This window comes from Lathyrus oleraceus, chromosome 4 (assembly GCF_024323335.1).
Source record: "Lathyrus oleraceus cultivar Zhongwan6 chromosome 4, CAAS_Psat_ZW6_1.0, whole genome shotgun sequence".
Classification (NCBI taxonomy): domain Eukaryota; kingdom Viridiplantae; phylum Streptophyta; class Magnoliopsida; order Fabales; family Fabaceae; genus Lathyrus; species Lathyrus oleraceus.
Genome location: NC_066582.1, coordinates 136,933,513 through 136,948,363, shown reverse-complemented (window position 1 = coordinate 136,948,363; position 14,851 = coordinate 136,933,513). Strand labels below are relative to the sequence as shown.

The 14,851-nt window shown below is 40.5% G+C and overlaps 1 non-coding gene across 1 annotated transcript; it reads right to left on the bottom strand.

The window, feature by feature from the left end:
* Positions 1–14,052: 14,052 nt before the first annotated feature.
* LOC127077042 (small nucleolar RNA R71) lies at positions 14,053–14,159 on the bottom strand. The gene has a single exon (XR_007787030.1). It is a non-coding gene; the product is annotated as a small nucleolar RNA R71 (small nucleolar RNA).
* Between the last annotated feature and the right edge of the window lie 692 nt (positions 14,160–14,851).

Genomic DNA, 14,851 nt, shown 5'->3' with positions numbered 1-14,851 from the left:
TCAGACATCCAGACTTGAAAGAGTTAAGGAATTTGACATCTTATGTATTAGATCCCTTGGGTTTCAAGGCTCGCTTTGGGAAGCTTCTTCCTCTTCTGACTACTCAGGTGGATGAAGGATTGATGAGTGTATTGGTGCAGTTTTATGATCCTTTGTACCGTTGCTTCACGTTTCCGGATTTTCAGCTTTTGCCTACACTTCAGGAGTATGCTTACCTTGTGGGTATACCTATTCTAGACCAGTTCCCGTTCAGTGGCTTGGAAAGGGTTCCCACTTCTCAAGAGATAGCTGACATGTTACACATAGATGAATCTCTGGTTGGTGCTCATATGACTACCAAAGGAGGAATTCAAGGTCTCCCTTCTGAGTTCCTCATTGCTCAAACTACTATGTATGGGAAGGCCATGAGTGAGGACGCCTTTGAGGCCATATTTGTACTTCTCATCTATGGGCTAGTATTATTCCCCAACATCGACAAGTTTGTGGATGTGAACGCTATTAGGATTTTCTCTACTCTTAATCCCGTTCCGACTCTGTTGGGCGATACCTACTTCTCTTTGCATATGAGGAATGCAAAGGGTGGTGGCGCCATTGTGTGTTGTTTGCCTCTTTTGTATAAGTGGTTTATTTCTCACTTATCTCAGACGGTCGCTTTCAAGGAGAACAAGGAATGTCTACGGTGGTCCACGAGGCTTATGTCTCTCACTAATGATGATATCTTTTGGTACAACCGTGTATATGATGGTGTGCGGATTATTGACTCTTGTGGCGAATTCTCCAATGTACCTCTTCTTGGTACATGTGGTGGGATTAACTACAATCCTGTTTTGGCACGTCGGCAACTTGGGTTCCCCTTAAAGGATAAACCCAATAACATTCTGTTAGAGGGTGTATTCTTTCAGGATGGTAAAGATCCCCAAGGCTTGAAAGCTAGGATGGTCCGCGCTTGGCGCAAGATTCATAGGAAAGGAAGGAAAGAGTTGGGTCCTAAGAATTGCATCGCTTTGGAGCCTTACACTGTTTGGGTTAGGAAGAGGGCGTCTGAGTATCTCATGCCTACGAGTATCCGAGACCTACACCTATGATTATGGCTGGGCCTTCAACCCTCCCTAATCAAGGAGTAGAGGAGTTGAGAGACGAAGACCATTCACGTGCCTGGATCCGTGAACGTGAAGAGTTGCTTCAGCAGATTAAGGAGAAGGATGCGTTGATTGAGTTTCTTGAGCATCAGGTTATTGATGACCTTGATGATGTATGGACTTCTCTACTTCCTCAGTCTTCTAAGTTCTGGAAGAGGAGCTATGATCGACTCGCCAAAGAGAAGGCCGATATGGAGGCAGCCTACGAGAGGGAGGTGAAGAGGCTTCGCGCATCTTATCTTCCTGTGTCCCGAGCTTTAGATGATTGTTTCTAGGGATCCATAAGACGATTATTTTCCTTTTCTCTTGTATATGATTGAAGATGCTGCACTTCTTTTCCCTGATATTATTTGATGAGATATTTCCATATGTGATAAAATGCTTAATATTTCCAGAATTTGCAAATAAAACTCTAAAGTTCCTTTGAAATAAAAAACAAATCATATGCACAAACATTGCATGCATCATATGAATAAGCAGGTTTTGTTTCCGGTCCCTTGCCCTGTGGTCTAACTCTGTGTCCTTCATTTATTTTGAAGACAAGCTGACTCACCGGTACTACACTAGAGCCAACGTTTCAAGACTGATGGATCACCTAGAACAAGAGAACCGTGAACTCAAAGAGGAAGTGGCCAGATTGACTGCCCTAATGGAGTCACTCATGGCTGCCCAGAGCCAGTCTTCTCTGACATCTTCAACTCCTCCCCAGAGGACAGTTATCTCCGAGATTGCCTCCTCTACTGTGCCCGCTGCCAGTGCACACTTTGTTCCAACAGCCATGCCAACCGGGTTCCCGTGGGGGATGCCTCCCAATTTCATGCCTGAGGGTCCTGTTCCTACCTTTGCTTCTCTGCCGGCATCTAGCCCGGTCCTTGCCATTCCTCCTCCTGTCGTGCATACTTTGCCCAGGGTAGACGACACCATCTATCATTCTGAGCTGTCTGAGGGTCCAGATGTTTATGAGAAGATGAATGCTATGAACGATCAATTTTTTGAGCTTCACAAGGAATTGAAAACTCTCAGAGGGAAGGATCTTTTCGGCAAGTCTGCTGCCGAACTCTGCTTGGTTCCAAATGTGAAGATCCCTGTGAAATTCAAGGTCCCTGATTTTGAAAAGTACAAAGGAAATACTTGTCCTCTCAGCCACCTGGTCATGTATGCCAGGAAGATATCGACTCAAACCGATAATGACCAACTACTCATCCACTACTTTCAGGACAGTCTGTCCGGTGCCGCTTTGCGTTGGTACATGGGTTTAGACAACGCGAACATCCGATCCTTCAATGATCTCGGCGAAGCCTTCGTCAAGCAGTACAAGTACAACGTGGATATGACTCCCGATAGAGATCAATTGAGAGCCATGTCCCAGAAGGATAAAGAAACATTTAAGGAGTACGCCTAGAGGTGGCGAGAGGTGGCAGCACAGATCGTGCCTCCGCTAGAAGAGAAAGAGATGACTAAGATCTTTTTGAAGACTTTAAGTTCTTTTTATTATGAGCGGATGATTGTTAGCGCTCCTTCTGACTTCACCGAGATGGTGAATATGGGGATGCGTCTAGAAGAAGGGGTCCGTGAAGGACGGTTAACCAGAGAAGAAGGCTCTTCTGCCAAACGTTATGGGGCGTTTGCAAAGAAGAAAGATGGAGAGGCACATGCTATGATCTCCCATGAGAAACCAAGAAGACCCTCTATGAGGAGGAAGATTGTGCGTCCCGCCAGTAACCAGCACCAGGTGGCTCATATAGCACCTGTTTTCAGAGATATTCAACAGTACCAGCATCACAACAACAATCAGCAACCACCTCAACAATATCAGCCACAACAGCTCCGACCGCAGCAGCAGGCCTACCAGCCTCGAAACAGTAATCAAACCAACACGAGTTACGAGAGGAAAAGGGTCACCTTCGATCCTATTCCTATGACGTACGCAGAGTTATATCCCTCTTTGATAAAAAGGAAGTTGATTACTCCGAGAGACCCACCGGCTATACCTGCTAACCCCCAGTGGTGGTATAAGCCTGAGTTACATTGTGTTTACCATTCTGGTGCTCCCGGCCATGACGTGGAGAATTGTTACCCTTTGAAGACCAAGGTTCAAGAGCTTGTGAGGTGTGGTATTTTATGTTTTGAGGACGTAGGCCCTAATGTGAAGAAGAACCCATTGCCCGAACATGGGAAATCTGTCAACATGGTCCAGGGTTGCCCTGGAAAATACAAGGTCAAATATGTCAGTCATATTCAACAGTCTCTGGTCCAGATGCATCGTTTGTTGTGTGACTACAGTCATTATGAGCATGACCATGATAGATGTCGAGTCTGCTCTGTTAACCGACTGGGTTGTTGCCAGGTGCGCAAGGATGTTCAGGAAATGTTGGACGAAGGAGTCATTGAGATCCTTCAAAATAGGAATGTTGATGAAAATGAGCCTGAGGTCAATGTGATCTCCCCAGTGTTCCGGATACCCGAGCATGTTATCATCAAGTACAATGGTAGCAAGCAGAAGGCTTCTCCCGCTCTGATCATTAAGCCTGTTGGTCCTGTGCCTTACTCTTCTGAAAAGGCAGTTCCCTATCGCTACAACGCCGTAGCAGTAGAGAATGGGAAAGAGGTTCCTTGCCCTCTTCTTTTGTTGTGAATATTGCCGATGTTAGCGATTTGACCCGTAGTGGCCGTGTATTTTCAGCACCGCCGAAGCCTCAAATTAATGCTAATTTTGTTGAACGCCCGATCGGGAACGCTGTGAATTCTCCGAATCCGGCACTTGTTGTTAAGCCCTCCTCCGTACTGAAAACTCCTACTTCTGTTGGCCCGAGTGGAAATAAGAAAGAAGACTGTGATGAGATGCTGAGACTCATCAAAAGGAGCGAGTACAATGTTGTAGACCAACTTCTACAAACGCCATCCAAAATATATGTGTTATCCTTACTCTTAAATTCAGAACCACACCGAGAGGCTCTGCAGAAGGTGTTGGATGTGGCATATGTAGATCACGATGTCACTTTGGAGCAATTCGATAGCATTATTGCAAACATTACTGCTTGCAACAACCTGAGCTTTTGTGACTCTGATCTCCCTGAGGAGGGAAGAGACCACAACTTGGCATTACATATATCTATGGGTTGTAGAGACTGTAAGACCCCAATTTTGTCCCTAAGATCTCTCATGGCATCATATCATAACATTGCATAGCCTCAAGGATCATTGGACACCTTGCTTCCTTCCCTGTGGGTGGGATCTTTCTTGAGAGTGGTTCTTGATCACCAAGCATTGCTTGCATTTGTATATCATTGCTTTTCTTTTAATCACTAACCAAAATGTACAAAAATATGTCATTAATCTTTGTTACTTGCAGTTTAAGCAGTCAACAAGTCAAGGCAATTCAAGTGAATCCTTTGTGCAAGAAATGAAGTTTCCATTGAGATATGGATCATGTGATCATTATTTTGAGCTTATGTGAGCTATAGGTTCATTTTGGAGCAAATTCCCCAGGTGGTTGAGGCTCAAATTCATCAGAATATTTTCAGGTCATCTAAAGGCCTATGCCAGTCAACTGAAAAGTCAACTGTGGGTTTTGAATTGAGGAATTGAGTTTCTTCATCCCATTCATGTTCCAACAATGCTTATTCATCATGTCAAACATCTACATTGAATAATTTGAGGTCAAGTCAAAAGTTTCCCAAAATGGAAAGTGACCTGTAATTTCAAGTTTCCAAAAATGGAACGTTTTTAGACCAACTTCAACTCAACTTTCCAATATCAAAGAAGCTTAAAATGAATTTTTGTCCAACATGAAAGTTGAAAATCTCTCTCTCCCATTTCCAAAAAGTCCAAGATCATGAATTTATGATGAATGGTTAAGGAGATATGGTCCAATCATTGCCAAGTGTGCATGGAACTTCAAAAGGCCATAACTTTTGATTCATAACTCCAAATTGAGTGGCTCTTCTTGCATTTTTCTTCTCATGTCATGAAGTTTCCAAACCATTCATCACATTGCATGAATTTCCATCATATGATCATTTGCTATTTCAAGTCAATTTTGGAGGGAAAATGGCCAATTCAAAAATGGTGCATCATGGGAATTATTTACCATTGCCATTGTGTTTGGAAGATGATTTTGAGTGAAATTAATCAGCCACATGGTACTGTTCACGTTGGAAATAGCCATGCACCCTCTAATTTTCAAGTTTTGGTCATAACACCTTATCTTGATTAATCACAACTAAACCATGCCTAATTTTAATTAGTATGTGATTAGTGAAGCATATATATTGATAACCATAACAGAATTGAAGAGGATTCTAGATCTAGATCTCAAAATTCTCTCTCCCTCCAAAATTTTCTCCTAATCAAAAATTCAAAACACTTCACATAACCTTGCCATTTTATTTCATATTCTGGTTCTGTGACTTGGATTTGGTGTGGATCAAGCTCTCAATTGCAGAATTTGGCCAAGAATTGTGTGGTGCAAGCTCAAGAACTCAAGAATGGAAGTTGATTGTTAAACAAGATCTAAGTTGTTTTAAGCCTTAATTCCTTCATCAATCTTCATAACAAGTGCTCTGGAGTTGATTTGGATCATTGCAAGCCTTGAATCGTGCATTTCAAGAAGCTGCTCCTCAAGAGGTTCAGTTTTCGAATCTCATAATTCTTAAATCTATTAACATGATAGCGTAGATCTTGTGTTGCTGATAAATATGATGGAAATTTCATGTGAAATGATGAATTATTGAGAGAGATATGCTTGATTGAAGTTTTGTGCACCAAACTTACTTTGCTCGATTTGCATTTGTGGTGATGATTTAGCATGAATTAGTACCGGATTCATGATGTACATGGAAAGATCTTCATGTTGATATATTCGTTTCAAATTTCTGCAAAAAATTTTGTGTGATGTCTACTGTTCATCACCGTCTTCGCGAGGAAGACGGTGTTTTCCTCCGTCCATGGCCGTGCGTACACAGTACTGTCCGCCTCTGGTTTCTGTTAGGGCTTTGTCCTATTCACATGCCATGCTAGCGAAATGATAGGCTCAGATCTCGCTGACTTGCCACGCATAGTCTTTTGACCGCCACTGTAGCGCCACATCATTTAAGTGATGCTGTGCGTTTTGGTCCAACACGGTTCGAATCCCAACATTGGTGTTTCTGATTTATTTTTATGCAGCGCCTCATTTTGAATTTGTACCAACTTCGATTCCTGGCGCCACCATATTTTCAAATTAATCTAACATTTTGCCTTTCCCTCCATTTTACATGTGTAGTGATCATTTGATTTCAATTTTTTTTGCCAAATTCCAAAATGCATAATAAATTGAAAAATGCTCCAAATAATTCCTGGTTTTTTGCCACTTGATCCTTGAAATGTCTAGAATTTTATGATGTTAATTTCTGAATTTGTGCATGGCTGGAATTTTGTTTGCTCTAGGTTGATTGAACATGTGTACATATGTGACCTTGCTCCATTATTTCTATCATGAAATGCTTGATATTGATCCAAATGCCATGAAATTTTGCCTGATTGTTCCTAACATGTTGATGGATGTTTGAGGCTTGATTGTGTATTTTTACCATTTTTCATTTCTGTTTTATACACATGTTGGTATGGTGTGACAATGTGTGTCACACAATTTGATGTTCAACTTGTGCAATTTCATTTCCATATCAAATGACCTCTGTTGTTTATGATTTTTGGTATGATGATTGGTTTGGACATGTTGTATGCTCATAAAAGTTTCCAGAATTGTTTGAATTATTTCTGTTTTGATTTGGAATTTTCATTCTCAATGTCCAAATGTGTGCTTTGAAATTGTCTTTGACTTCTCTTGCTCATTACATGCCCTTGCTTAAGGATTTTGAGTTGGTCCTTTTTGTGACATATTCTCATTTGATTAAAGATGATTCATGTTGAGTTTCAGCTTCTGTTTTGGCTTTTAGCTTCACTTTTGACCCTAGCCTTTGAGCTAGTGGTTTGTTCTCACAATTTGAATTGTGCATTTCAGGTTTCAAAGCAATTAGCCACATTGGTTGATATGAGCTCCTCACTTGAGATACAAATGATTTTGGTTGACTAACCTTGCTGTTTTGTAGGTCTTGTGGATGGTGAATCAATTTAGTTTGCTTGCATCTTATGCCTTGCACATTGTTCTCTGATGATTGGTTGTCTGACTAGTGTTGATTGTCTGATTTGTCTGAATGTAAATATTGACTGGTTTAGTTTTTCTTACAGGTACTTTAGCCGCTTTAACTCATTATTTGAGTTGCTTTGCTTTGCTTGGGGTTGGCATACCACTTAGGTAAATTCCTTGAACTTCATGTAGTCTGGAAGACCTGTTGTTATTGGCAGGCATCTGTCTGAAGCCCTCCTTAAGATGCCATGTCTTTGTTTGTTTAATTTTGTACCAAGCAGGTTAAGTCCTCTTAAGAGGCAATTGGCAGATACAAGGGATGTGCAATCCATCCCCTGCTATTCAGTTGTGTCTTTCATCATGCTCACACCATGTGTTGATGCACTTTGGATAAAAACCCAAAATCTTGTATATAGAGTCATGTCATTGTGGAATAGAGTTCCTCATTCTGGACTCCCACACATTCTTTGATTCAAGCTCACACAGGCCTGGGTTAAGAGCTATGAGGCATAACCCTCATCTCCATTTCATCTGCTCACCCTAACTCTCAATGTTAGAGGTTAAGAGCCTGACTACCCATTCCAGTATTTGGCTTGTTTGTCAAGGTTGATATGACCCCTTGACTAAAGCCCAACCTTGCTTGAGCCTATTGATTATGTATAGTGTGTGATAATTGACCACTTGTTTGCTTACTTGTCCATCTGTGCATAATTGTTTGTGTGTGCCTTGTGCATTGTTTTCATCTTTGAGTATTAATTGTACATCATTTCATGATCATTGTTCACACTTTGTGACATTTTGTTTTGTCCATTGAGGAGTCAATTGTAAGTCCAGCTATTGGCATTTGTTTTCTGTGATCTGGTGGGAGTTGGAACTAAGACCATTGATTGGCATTCCATTTCCTTGGAGTCGAGTGTAAGACCATTTATTGGCAACTTGTTTCCTCTTGCTTATGGCATTTGTTTTCTTTGCTTTGTGAGGCTAGTGTAAGTCCATTGATTGGCATCTGGTTTCCATATTTGTTTTGTGGAGGTGGATATAAGACCATTGATTGGCACTCCATTTCCTATTTTTGTTTTGTGAGGAGTCAGATGTAAGACCATTGATTGGCTATCTGTTTCCTGTGATCATTTAGTGGAGTCAGGTATAAGACCATTGATTGGCAACTTGTTTCCTATTTTGTTTTTTGTTGTGGAGTCAGATATAAGACCATTTATTGGCCATCTGTTTCCATCTTTATTTCTTTTTGACCTTTGCTTGTTATCTGCTTGTTGCCTTTTTCCAAAGGAACCACTTGGATCATCTACATATGATCTCAAGAGGTGAACTCCTAAGAAGTTTTGCATCCCTCATCTCCACCCTTTTGTTTCCTTACAACCTCCACTTGCATTTATAACCCAAACCAGAAAACTTTGTGCAAACATTTTCACTTCTTTTCAAACTAGAAAACTAGGCCTTAGGCCATTGATTTTCAAACTTCATTTTCACAATACTTCTTCTGAATTGAATTCTAATCATACTTTGACTTCATTTTGTGAATAAATCCACTTCAATCCACTTACTTTTTGGAAATCTTTTAGCCGAACTACGAGGTTTTGATCCTGTAAAGGTACGTAGGCAATGGATCTTTCCATCCAAACACAAAAATAATAAAAATTGTATATTCTTCTCTCATCCCTTCAATCAATGTTTGCACAAAATAATTTCATAAACAATCATCTGATACAACAAGTTGTGAAAAGAGGTTCCCTTAGAGTACTAAGGATGTTGTGGGTGCCTAACACCTTCCCACAACATAATTACCCCCTTACCCGGATCTCTGACCTTTTCATTAGTTTTCTCGTGTAAAACTTCTTAGGCTTTTGTTCGCATTTTAGCCATTCCTTTGGATAAATAAAAGTGCGGTGGCGACTCTATCTTTGTATGCTTTGCTTTTGATTTAGCCAATAAATCATAAAGTGACGAATACACCGCTACAGAAAAGTGGCGACTCCACTGGGGATTAAATTCTTCCTAGTGGGTTTGCCAACTTTTCACACTTGTTGTGATATATTGTTTATGACATATTTTTGTACAATTTGGGATTACTGTATTGATTGTAATGCTTGAATTGCTTGATATATCAATTGCTTGCTTGTTTGGTGATCTTTGTGAGATGAGTTCTATACCCGAACTCGAGTGCACCCTATGATAGGAGAATGGCATAGTCTTGTCGACTTGTGTGGAGTTATTCCTTAGCAAGTTAACTTGCGAGTCCATTCACTTGGTGGAGGTCATGTTGGATTAATAATGTCACACAAGTTATTTGTGGTTAGGCATTATTCTTTCAATATGTGCCAAAGAAGCCAAGGACCTTAGTTTACCAAGCCCATCTTGGCCTATTTTTAGGACGTAGTGCGGAGGTCGTTCAAATGTCAGATTTGATGCGATTGTTACACGATACTACACTCATAAGAGTCTCTCTTGAGAATATATTTGGAATACGAGTATTCGTTCCTCCGATAATATTCGAAAGATGGGACGATGACTATGGGAACCTCTGGTAGAACATGTTCGGCAGGTTTAAACCATAGTACACTCCCTTTGGGTGGTTCTTAACCGAGACTCCATGCTCGTGACTCACAACAAACCCGTGATTCATGGTTGATCCGTTCACCCATCGTTAATATCAATGGAACTTGGGTGTTGATAAGGTGCAAACCATAATCCACCAAAATGGATGATTAATATTAAGGATGGTTGAATCGTTCGTATATCGTTAATATCAATGGAACTTGGGTGTCGATAAGGTGAAAACCGTAATCCACCAAAATGGATGATTGATATTAGGGATAATATGAACCATCCCATGACCTTTGTCTGGTGTGCTTTGCTTGATCCTTGAGTGTGATTGCTGCATTCATGCATTCACGCATTCATCTGCATCCATATCATCATCAAAAGATAAAAAGAAAATTTTCAAGGAACTTAAGGGGTTTATTTGCAAAATTTTCAGATATGGAAAGACCAAAAAGGCATACAAAGAAGTACAGCTTTAGACAACCCGATCTGAAAGAGGTAAGGAATCTGACATCTTATGTATTAGATCCCTTGGGTTTCAAAGCTCGTTATGGGAAGCTTCTTCCTCTTCTGACTACTCAGGTTGACGAAGGGTTGATGAGTACTTTGGCGCAGTTCTATGATCCTTTGTATTACTGCTTCACTTTTCCAGACTTTCAGCTATTGCCTACCCTTGAGGAGTATGCCCATCTTATGGGTATTCCTATTCTGGACCATTTTCCGTTCAGTGGCTTGGAGAGTATTCCTACTTCTCAAGAGATAGATGACATGTTGCACATAGATGAATCTTTGGTTAAAGCTCGTATGACTTCCAAAGGTGGAATTCAGGGTCTCCCTTCTGAGTTCCTCATTGCTCAAGCTACCGTTTATGGGAAGGCCATGAGTGAGGATGCCTTTGAGGCCATATTTGTGCTTCTCATCTATGGATTGGTATTGTTCCCCAACATCGACAAATTTGTGGATGTGAACTCTATTAGGATCTTCTCTGTTCTTAATCCCGTTCCGACTCTGTTGGGTGATGCCTATGTCTCTTTGCACCTGAGGAATGCAAAGGGTGGTGGCGTTATTGTGTGCTGTTTGCCTCTGTTGTACAAGTGGTTTATTTCGCACTTGCCTCAGACGGTCGCTTTCAAGGAGAACAAGGGATGTCTACGGTGGTCTACGAGACTCATGTCTCTCACTAATAACGATATCTCTTGGTATGATCGTGCATATGATGGTGTCCAGATCATTGATTCTTGTGGTGAATTCTCCAATGTGCCTCATCTTGGTACATGTGGTGGGATTAGCTACAACCCTGTGCTAGCACGTCGTCAGCTTGGGTTCCCCCTAAAGGATAAACCTAATAACATTCTGTTACAAGATGTGTTCTTTCAGGAGGGTAAAGATCCCCAAGGCCTGAAAGCAAGGATGGTCCGCTCTTGGCGCAAGATTCACAAGAAGGGTAGAAGTGAGTTGGGTCCGAAGAATTGCATTGCTTTGGAGCCATATACTACGTGGGTAAAGAAGAGAGCATCTGAATATCTCATGCCTTATGATTATCCGAGACCTACACCTTTGGTTGTGGCTGGGCCTTCAACCCTCCCTAACCAAGGCGTAGAGGAGTTGAGAGACGAAGACCTTTCACGTGCCTGGATCCGTGAAAGGGAAGAGTTGCTTCAACAGCTTAAGGAGAAGGATTCTATGATCGAGTTTCTCGAACATCAGGTCATTGATGATCCTGATGATGCATGGACTTCTCTACTTCCTCAGTCTTCCAAGTTCTGGAAAAGGAGTTATGACAGACTCGCCAAAGACAAGGCGGATATGGAAGCAGCATATGAGAGAGAGATTAAGAGGCTTCGTGCAGCTGATAACATGAAATAGTATCACATTCTAGGACTCAATTAAATTAAATTATATTATTATTTACTTCAATTAATTTCATTTTATCAGATATTACGCGGTATTTTCTTTCTATTTATCTCAGGTGGTTTATTAGAAGCACAAGTAAAAAAGGAAGAAAAGGAGGTGCAAAAAGGAATGAAAAGAAGCAAATATCAAAGGCCAAAGCCTAGCCCAAAAGGCACAGGCGTTGTGCCTGTGACGAGCGTCACAAAGGTTGTGACGAGCGTCACGCTTTACACACTCCTGTGACGAGCGTCACACATGGTGTGACGGACGTCACACCATTCCCCTATATTTTTGGCACCAGGAACGCAACAGACCACGTTGAAGCTACTTCCACGCTTGACCCTTGGAACGTAAAGACCATGTACACGGAAAACCCTTGGAAGCAGTTACAAAAGTAGCAGTATAAATAGTAGCTTTTTGGAAAGCTCTCGGTTCCACGCTTCTTCGCCGCTTTCTATTTTTCGCAATTTTTCTTTTCCAGCAGTACAAGCACATTTTTACAGCATTGCTTTTACGATTTTTATATTGTTTCCTTTGCAATTTCTATTTTCTTTTTCAGCACTTAGTTAATTCTTTTTCGCACAATAGTTTCTACACCGGAAACTATTGTGTACCTTTCACCGGATCTAACCTTACGTTAGAATCTAGTTTTTTATTCCTTCGCTTTTATTTTTCTGTTTGATTGAAGAATTCAAGAACAAATCCAACCGGCCTGTGGTGGAGTGTTCAAGACTGCTATTTAATTTCTCAGGTTCTTTAATTATTGTTTGAATTTATATATGCCCTGCTTTACCGTTTATTTATATTATTTGCCTGAGATGAATCTGTTTATGCATGATAATTATTTAAGTCTGTTTAGCATGTCTGGCTGATTTATTTAGGTATCGGTATGTAAAGTAAGCGGAATAAGGAATCAAAACCAAATTGGTTTAATTAAGTTTAAAATTAAAATCACTCTTTTTACGGTCTCAATTTACAGGTTTAATAACAAGGTTTTTGTACGAAAGTAAAAGACATAAAGAAGTTAAAAGCAATAGAGCGAGAGTTTGAGTTTTTGACTGGACAGTGTAAATTGGACATTAGATCTAGATCAGGGCGAGAGCAAGTTTTAGAGTTAATTAAATTCTAATCTTTTTCAAAAAGTATTTTTAAAGATTGAATGTGAGGACGAGAGTTAAGCATTTGAATTTAATTATATAACCTAAGTCAACAGAGCGAGAGTTTGAGATAAGGGTGTTTAAACGATTAGTGTTTTCTTAAAAAGAGTTTCTACGGATCCTATTGTTTTCAAAAAGTGGTTTTTGACTTAACTATAAGTGACAGCTACGTTAATATAAAATCATAGTTTATTCAACAGAGTGAGAGTTTGAGATAAGACTTTTAATCAATAGTGTCAACTGAAAAGATTTATTTTAAAACCAAGAAACTAACAAAGAATTGATTCCCTAATTACGACGAACTACATACCGATATCCGCTTATTAGATATTTATTTTAGATCTTATTTTAGTTTTAGCTTTTCCCCCAAGCAATCAAAGTATTACCTGCCTTAGCTTTACGAAGTAACCTTAGATAACGGTATATCGATTCATAAGTCCCTGTGGGATCGATATCTTTTAAAACTACGCGATAGAACTGTGCACTTGCAGTTTGTACCCCAAATTCGACTCATAAATTCGCGATCAAGTTTTTGGCGCCGTTGCCGGGGACTTTTATTTAGTCAATATCGTAACTCTTCTGTTACGCTGTAGAGACTAAGGCTTTTCTTTTTCTTTTCTTTCTTTCGTTGATTTGTATGCCACACAGTCGCTCACAAGGCGAGCCGCTCTACTTACGAATCAACGATATCGAACTATATCTCCGAGTCTTACGACGAATTCGGGAATATCGTGCTGCAAACAATCTCCCTCCTGTTGAACTTCCTGATTTCAAAAATATTTTCCCTTCGATACCCGAGATGGCAGAACCAGCTCGTGCTCTTAGAGATTACGCCGCTCCATCGCAAGATGAACCGCATTCAAGTATTGCTCCACCCGCAATCGAAGCAAACAACTTTGAACTTAAACCTTCACTGTTGCAGGCAGTGCAACAGAACCAATTCTCTGGAAATCCTACCGAGGATCCAAACCTTCATTTATCCGTATTTGTCCAATACGCTGATACTGTTAAAGCTAATGGTGTCACTTCAGAGGCAATTCGACTTCGTCTTTTTCCTTTCTCGTTAAGAGATAGTGCTAGAAGATGGCTTCAATCTCTTCCTTCCAACTCAGTCACCACATGGAACGAGTTGAAGAAAGTTTTTCTTGCTCGATATTTTCCGCCAAGCAAAACAGCTATGTTAAGAGCCCAGATAAATGGATTTAAATAGAAAGATAACGAGTCTCTTTTCGAAGCATGGGAAAGATACAAAGACATGATGAGACTTTGTCCACACCATGGTTTAGAGGACTGGTTAGTAATTCATACCTTCTATAATGGTCTCCTGTACAACACGAGGTTAATAATAGACGCCGCCGCATGTGGTGCACTAATGAACAAACCTTATGCTGATGCTTATCAACTTATCGAAAGCATGGTTCAAAACCACTATCAGTGGGGAAGCGAACGAACAATGGTAGAAAAACCTCAACCGAAAACTGGCATGTACGAGATAAGTAACCTTGATCATGTTAATGCAAAAGTGGATGCTCTGGTCCAGAAAATTGAAAGTTTAAATGTATCACCTCCAGCCACCGTGGTTGCCATAACTCAGAATTGCGAAGTCTGTGGAATCCAAGACCACACTCCTGCGGATTGTCAACTCCTAACAGGAATCCAAGCGGAGCAAGTAAACTATGCTCAAGGAAGCCCCTACTCGCATACCTATAACTCAAATTGGAAGAATCATCCCAATTTTTCATATAAGAGTAATAATGCTTTATACGCACCTGGACAATCTCCAAATCAAGCCCCAGCTATACCTCCGGGATATCAGAAGTCGATCCCATCTACACCTAATAATAACGCCCCTAGGAAATCCAACATGGAAATCATGATGGAAAACTTTATAGCTTCTCAACAGCAAACCAATAAAGATTTCCTAAACCAGAATGTACACACTGGCGAACAAATTAAACAACTAGCAAGTAAAGTAG